Genomic DNA, 8372 nt, shown 5'->3' with positions numbered 1-8372 from the left:
AGGCCCTGCCTTGTGCATTCTTTCTGGCATCTATGTTGATATAGATCGCCCAGCAATTTTCAATCTTCTTCATCTCATGGCACAGATAAACTGATTACTAAAATATTTTATTACTGAACTATATTACAAATATATTTTCCGCTGATCTGAACAAAAAAATAGGTATGCTTTTAATTCATTCACGCCAGATGGCTATCGTTGTGTTAGCTGTTGTCAAAATATCAGTGCTGCTGACTAAATAGTCAGGTATTGCATGTTTTAAAAATTCTTGCAGATCACTGGTTGAAAATCATGGAGATACACCATCGGAATGAGTTTGGGCTCTTCTGTTGTAAGAGCCAGCAAAGGCCAAAGACATGTTTGCTCCCTTCTAACATTAGAAGAAATGCTGTCTCACAAAAACTGGCTATTAATGAGCAGGAAAAACAACAGTAATATTTCATCCTTCTATTGGCATGGCCTCGAGTTTGGCTGGTCTCTGATCTTGCCTCAGAAAATATGATGCACTTGACATTCATAGCAATTTCTTGGATGAGGATATTGTTGCCTGCGTGTTTATGTGGAACTATTTCTGATCAACAGTTGATTCTCTTTCCTGTCACCCTCCAGGGACCAAGCCAGCCCTGGGTAAGAGTAGCCAGTCCCCTCACTTCACAGAGCAGTGCCCCTCCGCCTGTGCTGGTGCTTTCACATGAACACTGCTGCCTCCTCCTAAGAAGTGTTCTCCAAAGAACATGAGGTATGGAATGAACGCTCAGTAAATATAGAAGATGAGAGAGAGGAAAATGTGAGCACCAACCACGTTATAGCTTTCAAAAGAGAACAATATTCTGCTCTCACCTCAACGGGGAACCAGGACATGCAGGACAGGTGGACACTCGTATCAGATGATGCCCTCCCTGTGTGAGGCCAGCCACACAGGTGTTCATATAAAAACAACAAAACAGAAGGAAGCTGTGGGGAAAGTGATGCCACTAGAAGTGTGGCTCTTCCTAAATGCCCATTTACCCTCCTTGGGCTGGGGGAGGGGGAAGAGGGCATCCAGAAGAGAGACTCAGATGACCTAGAAACAAAAATGAGGTCAGAGTCTGGTTGGACCAAATAGGACTCTTGTCAAGTAATCATGCACCCAGGATTTCACATAGTCTCCTTTATCCTCAAAACAACCCTGTGTGATATCATTCCAATATTACAAATGAGAACATCAAAACTTTAAAATATCACACAGTAAGTGGTCAAGTCTAAACCCAGTTTGAAACCAGGCCTATCTGCCTCTGAGTCTCACCCTCTGCATTATATCCCAGCAAGAGGTCCAGGTTTTCGGCTTAGTCTTTCAGCCTTTGTCCTTACCCTTCAAAGAAGTATTCCTGAATGAAGTCTAGTTACCCGCAAGGAACCAGGAATAGAGAAAGAGCAGGATAAAGAAAGAATTTTGTTCTATTCAGTGATGAGTTAGTGCAACAAAGCTAAGCCTAATGGTAGAACTTGGTCTGTTTTCTGTAGCTGCCAATACTTTGTCTTTTTTAAGATGGTGACATGTACTACAAGTACGTACTCTTATTCTTAAAATATGGGGACATAGCTCAGAACTACTTTTATCAACTCCCCCCCCCCAAAACCTCAGCTTTAGTTCCTCAACAAATAAAAGGTATATTTAAAATAGAACAGAGATTTTCTTGGTAGACACAATATTACAGTGCTTATTAAATCTATAGATTATCCATTCACTAAATATTCCTTACACAATAGCGCTTAACACAGGATCCTAAACAGAATATGACCCATTTTAATAAACTTGGCATAGCAGATGGAGATTTCCACTTATTCCAGAAAGGTTCTGTCAAAGGAAACAAACACCATATTCAAAGCATCAGTTTCCAAGATTCGCACTACATAAAGGAGGAGATGACTTAGCGACAGTGAAAGACCTCAATATAATTTCAGAGACTATCTGCAGAAAGTGACTTTTCCAGATAGCCGAGGGCTCTTGGATCCAGGAGTGATGCCCTTGCCCAAGTTGAGCCAATCACAGCCTTTTCCTGGCATTTGAGTTTACCTTGGGACGAGAGAGAGAGAGAGAGAGAGAGAGAGAGAGAGAGAGTCAGTTCTGTTCTAGTTGTGGAAACAGCAAGATGTAAAATTTCACACAAAATTTGTAGTGAAAATGAGGTCAACAGGGAAAAGCATAGACAAAGCACAGATCCTTGTGATATGCAGGTCTCTCATTGTAGTTTTTCAAGTGAAGCTGCATCCTGGCTGTCTTGCCGTTGGGCTGTTGGTTTCCTTTGATTATAAAAGAAACCCCAGTATCCTGTAAAATACCTCTTTGTATTTAAGCCTATCTTTTATCATACTGAAAAAAAAAACAAAAAAACCTCAAGGCCATTGTACAATCAAACTGAGGTCAGAGTATGGTTGGGACCAACTAGGAAATTTTTTGTCTCAAAAAATTTCAGGATTCTATCAGAATTTTAACTTTTGATGCAAGGAGGCTAACTTCTTTGATCGAGCTGGTCCCTACCTTAAAAGGGCCCTGTAAGATCTGAGCAAGATGAAAGTAGTCAGAGGACATCTCCGTGTGGATCGGACATTTACATAAAGGACAGCACTCAGCTCCGCTACATAGGAGCACTCAGCCTGGCTGGTGGAACATGTTAATAGTCCGACACTCCAACCCTGGGCTTGTCCACTGCCCACAAAGAAGCTGCACTGATGAGCCTGTGAGACCCAAGCTTTTGAATGTAAAGATGAAAATTTCAAAACAGCACTCAGTAGAGATGTTGAGGGGTCCAAATGCATTGAAGTCATGCCAGTAATTAACAAGAACACTTAGAGCAGTGGTTCTCAACCTTCCTAATGCCACGACCCTTTAATACAGTTCCTCATGTTGTGGTGACCCCCAACCATAAAATTATTTTCGTTGCTACTTCATAACTGTAATTTTGCTACTGTTATGAATCGTAATGTATCTATCTGATATGCAGGATTTATTTTCATTGTTACAAATTGAACATAATTAAAGCATAGTGATTAATCACAAAAACAGTATGTAATTATATATGTATTTTCCGATGGTCTTAGGCGACCCCTGTGAAAGGGTAGTTTGGCCCCCAAAGGGGTCATGACCCACAGGTTGGGAACCCCTGACTTAGAGGATGCCATTTATATGAGTGAATACCACTAATGATTTTTTTTCCTGAACAGAACTTCAAACACCAGGCTATCACATTCAAAACAATCTATAGTCCAATCTCTGTGAAGCCTTCCCAAGCTCCTGAAAATCAGGTCCCCCTGAAGGAAGGAGCTGGTGGGGGGGTGGGGGGGAGTTGAGGAGCAAGCTGAGGAGAGAATGTTCTCCAGTTACTGCAGGTCTAAGGAATGGAAGAGAGCTCAATCCCATAGCAGGGTATTTACAGGTACCACCTCCTGCTTCCTTGGGCCTAATTTTCTAAAAGAATAAGACACATCTCACCAGACAAGAGAAGAAGAGAAAGGACCAGTTCTAGAGAAAACATTTAACTTTATAGCTTGTTCTGTCTCCTATCCAGCACCACCTACCTCCTACCTATAAGTCCCCCCGCCACTCTCTCCCACTCTACAATGCCCATGTAGTGGTCAAAGAGTGTCCCACTCCAAGATCATGTCTAACTAGGACCTCAGAATGTGACCTTGTTTGAAATAGGGTCTTTGTGGATGCAATTAGTTAAGAATCTTAAAATGAAATGATCCTGGATTTAGGGTGGGTCCTAAATCCAATGGCTGTTGTCCTTATAAGAAGAGAGGACACACACACAAGAAAGGCCATGTGATAGTGGAGAAAGAGTTTGGAGTGATGCTGCCACAAGCAAGGAATGGCAGGAGCCTCCAGAAGCTGGAAGAGGTAAGGAAGGATCCTTACCTCTAGGACCTTCAGAGGAGGCCTACGGCCCTTCTGACACCTTGATTTTGGACTTCTAACCTCCAGAACAAATTTCTTTTGTTTTAAGCCACCCAGGTTGTAGTAATTTGTTACAGTAGTCACCGGACTCTAATACAGCCCTTGAGGAAGTCCCTAGGCCTCCTTCCTCATGCCGAGAACCACCATACCCATGCAGACCTCTTTTCTCCTTCCCTCATCCTACTACATTTCCCCTCAACTTTTCTATCCCAGTATCAAAGGCCCCATTTCCTAAATGTGGCTTATGTCAGGTAAAAATTCAAAAAAAGTCAATATGATTGAGTCAATTCTCATCAGAATATACAATATCACCATTTGCCTAGAACATTTTCATTTTAGAGAGGATTCTTAAAAACAGATCTTTAATTGGTAGAATTTTTATATGGGGGGACATATTTGAGGAATAGGCCCACTCATTTATAGAAGAAGAAGAAGAAGAAGAAGAAGAAGAAGAAGAAGAAGAAGAAGAAGAAGGGCTCACCCCTGGGGTTTTCCAGGTTCAGAATTTGGTGCTTTTAGAGGAAACTCAGAGCAGGAACTAATTGATTCCCATCAGCCAAGATCATATAAAAAATTATTCTCTAATCTTGTTGATGTATTCCACCACCATCTTCCTAGCCTGGCACCCCAGACCCAGAAAGACATGAGAGCTAAAACAGACCTTAGAGAGCTTCTCGTTTTATTGATCAAGCCCAAATCAGTGTTGATGTCACACAGCTCACCAGTGGTAGGACTCAGACAAGAACCAAGATTTCTTCTATTCTGACATAGGCATTGACTTGCATTGAGTGCTGACCATGTGCCAGGCCTTGTGCTCAGTGCTTTGCATACATTGTAGCATTTAATTCCCTCTGAAATAAGAGACTAAAGTCACAATACATGTAAGAATGTACAGGAACTGTTCATTACCAAAAAAAAAAAAAAAAAAACAAGCAGAAGACAGCAAAAAGATGGTGTAAAATATTTCTTTTCCCATTGAGAACTTTTAATCCCACTGGCTCAGAGGCATCTGAGCAGTTCTTCTTTTTCAGGTCTACCTCTTCACTCAGAATCCTCTTCCTTTTCCACCCTTGTACTTCCCCAACAGGTTGGTTGCCTCTGGGGTGAGCATTGTGGGGTCCTCAGTGTTCTGAGTCTCAGTCCTGTTTGTCCTGGGAAGGGCTTGCCAGACCTTTACTAGGTCCATAGAGGAGCACCCTCACTGAGGGACATCTGTAGGAGAGACCCTCCTTTTGCCAACATGACCATGCTCACAGCAAAACATCAGGACTGTGCAGTTATCCACACAAAGCTTTGCTTTTCCTTCTTCCTTACTTGGACCCCTTCAGCACTGAGATTGGGAACGATCAAAGAGAAGAAAGACAAAAAACAAACAAACAAATAAACAACAAAGCCCCTTCACCTTGCCACAGACAGGAGCACATAGTCTGAAGCTGAATGAGGTGAAGTCATTGGCCAAGAAATAGGTCAAGGGGTTAGCTTCAAATCCAGATGTGTCTTTATCTGCTTTGCCTCATTTGTTCTCTGAGGAGCTGAACTGTAATTCTCCAGAGAGCTTGGTTCTGGGCCTCTGTTCCCTTAGCTCTCTCCTAATGACCGTGGAAGCCACCTCAGCCTCGGTCACACCCTTGCTGGGACTCGCCTAAGGATAAGGGTAACTTTTGGAAGTGGCATGAGCTCTGAGGAGCTGGAGAGTCACCACTGCTTATTTCTCCCACTGCTTATGTCCATGGCGTTGTAGGCAAGGCTCATGTTTGCCTTCACAATGTGTGACTCAGATATGCAATTGCGTAGCTTACATTTCCCAGTTCACACTGGCCTGGAGGGAAAACGAGGCCTGTGTTTGTTTGGGGTGGCAAAATGGTGCTCAGAGACTGAGTTTGTTTTTGCCACTATTTCATTTAACACAGGTTCACTGCAGGAACTATAAACATTTCACAAGACAGTAGCATAGGGGCTAATGTCTCTTAATAAGCAAATATATATAACATATTCCAAACCAATGATAGATTCATTGAACTATTGTTTCAGGCAAGGAGAAATAAAAAAAATACAGCTTTCATTTAATTGGAAGAGTGCCTTTCTTTTTATTTTATTTTTCAACTATAGTTTACAGTCCATATTATTTTGTATAGGTTTCAGGTGTTTAGCATAGTGGTTAGACAATCATATACTTTACAAAGTGGTCCCCCGATATTTCAGGTACCCATCTGGCACCATACATAGTTATTGCAAAGTTGTTGTCTCTGTTCCCTATGCTGTATTTTACATGCCCATGACTATTTTGTAACTACCAATTTGTACTTCTCAGTCCCTTTACCTCTTTCACTCAGTCTCCCAAACTCCTTCCCCTCTGGAAACCACCAATTTGTTCTCTATCTATAAGTTTGATTCAATTTTGTTTTTTCATTTATTCTGTTCTTTAAATTCCACATTTAAGTAAAATCATATGGTATTTGTCTTTCTCTGTCTGACTTGTTTCACCTAGTATAATACCCTCTAGGTCCATCCATAGTAAGATTTCATTCTTTTTTATTAATTTTTATTCTTTTCTATTAATATTTTATTTTATATATGTACAAAAACTCCTTTAAAATATATTTTTATTGATTTCAGAGAAGAAGGGAGAGGGAGAGAAAGATAGAAACATCAATGACGAGAGAGAATCATGCCATGAGCCTTCAAAAGAATCATGGTGTGGGCCTGGCCTGGTAGCTCAGTTGGTTAGAGCGTCATCCCGATAAACCAAGGTTTTGGGTTCCATCTCCAATCAGATCACATACAAGAATCAACCAATGAATGCATAAATAAGTGGAACAACAATTTTTTTTTTTTTTTTGCTTAAAGTATTACAAAGGGTATTACATAAGTGTCCTTTTTTTCCCCCCCGCCCTTGACAAGCCCCTGCCCTCCCTTACCCCCCAGTGTCTTATGTCCATTAGTTATGGTTATATGGGTGCATACAAGTCCTTCGGTTGATCTCTTACTCCCCTCCCTCCTGTCCCCCAACCCTCCCTGGCCTTCCCACTGCAGTCCGACAATCAGTTTGAGGCAGCTCTGCCACTGTATTTATTATTGTTCAAAAGTTTGTAATGGTCTTAATTATCCATGAATGAGTGAGATCATGTGGTATTTTTCCTTCATTGACTGGCTTGTTTCACTTAGCATAATGCTCTCCAGTTCCATCCATGCTGTTGCAGATGGTAGGAGTTCCTTCTTTTTAACAGCAGCATAGTATTCCATCGTGTAGATGTACCACAGTTTTCTAATCCATTCATCTACTGATGGGCACTTAGGCTGTTTCCAGATCTTAGCTATGGTGAATTGTGCTGCTATGAACATCGGGGTGCATATATCCTTTCTGATTGGTGTTTCTGGTTTCATGGGATATATTCCTAGAAGTGGGATCACAGGGTCAAATGGGAGTTCCATTTCCAATTTTTTGAGGAACCTCCATACTGCCTTCCATAGTGGCTGCACCAGTCTGCATTCCCACCAGCAGTGCACAAGTGTTCCTTTTTCTCCACATCCTCTCCAGCACTTGTCGTTTGTTGATTTGTTGATGATGGCCATTCTGCCAGGTGTGAGATGGTACCTCATTGTTGTTTTGATTTGCATCTCTCGGATGATTAGTGACTTTGAGCATGTTTTCATATGTCTCTTGGCTTTCTGAATGTCCTCTTTTGAAAAGTGTCTATTTAGATCCTTTGCCCATTTTTTGATTGGATTGTTTATCTTCTTTTTGTTAAGTTGTATGAGTTCCCTATAAATTTTGGAGATTAAGCCCTTATCAGATATGACGTTGGCAAATATGTTTTCCCATGAGGTGGGTTTTCTTGTTGTTTTGTTGATGGTTTCTTTTGCTGTGCAGAAGCTTTTTGTTTTGATGTAGTCCCATTTGTTCATTTTCTCTTTAGTTTCAACTGCCCTAGGAGCTGTATCAGTGAAGAAATTGTTTTGGCATAAGTCTGAGATTTTGTTGCCTTTGTATTCTTCTAGAATTTTTATGGTTTCCTGTCGTACATTTAAGTCCTTTATCCATTTTGAGTTTATTCTTGTGTATGGTGTAAGTTGGTGGTCTAGTTTCATTTTCTTGCATATATCTGTCCAATTTTCCCAACACCATTTATTGAAGAGACTATCTTGGCTCCATTGTATGTTCATGCCTCCTTTGTCAAAAATTAATTGAGCATATTGGTTCGGGCTAATTTCTGGACTCTCTATTCTATTCCATTGATCTATATGTCTGTTCTTGTGCCAGTACCAGGCAGTTTTGAGAACAGTGGCTTTGTAATACAGCTTGATATCCGGCATTGAGATCCCACCTACTTTGTTCTTTCTCAGGATCGCTGCAGCTATTCGGGGTCTTTTTTTATTCCAGATGAATTTTTGGAGAGTTCGTTCTAGATCTTTGAAGAAGGCCATTGGTATTTTA

This window comes from Myotis yumanensis, unplaced genomic scaffold (assembly GCF_028538775.1).
Source record: "Myotis yumanensis isolate MYYU_CA2020_CCGP unplaced genomic scaffold, mMyoYum1.0.hap1 SCAF_2, whole genome shotgun sequence".
Classification (NCBI taxonomy): domain Eukaryota; kingdom Metazoa; phylum Chordata; class Mammalia; order Chiroptera; family Vespertilionidae; genus Myotis; species Myotis yumanensis.
Note: the sequence above shows the minus strand (reverse complement) of the source record.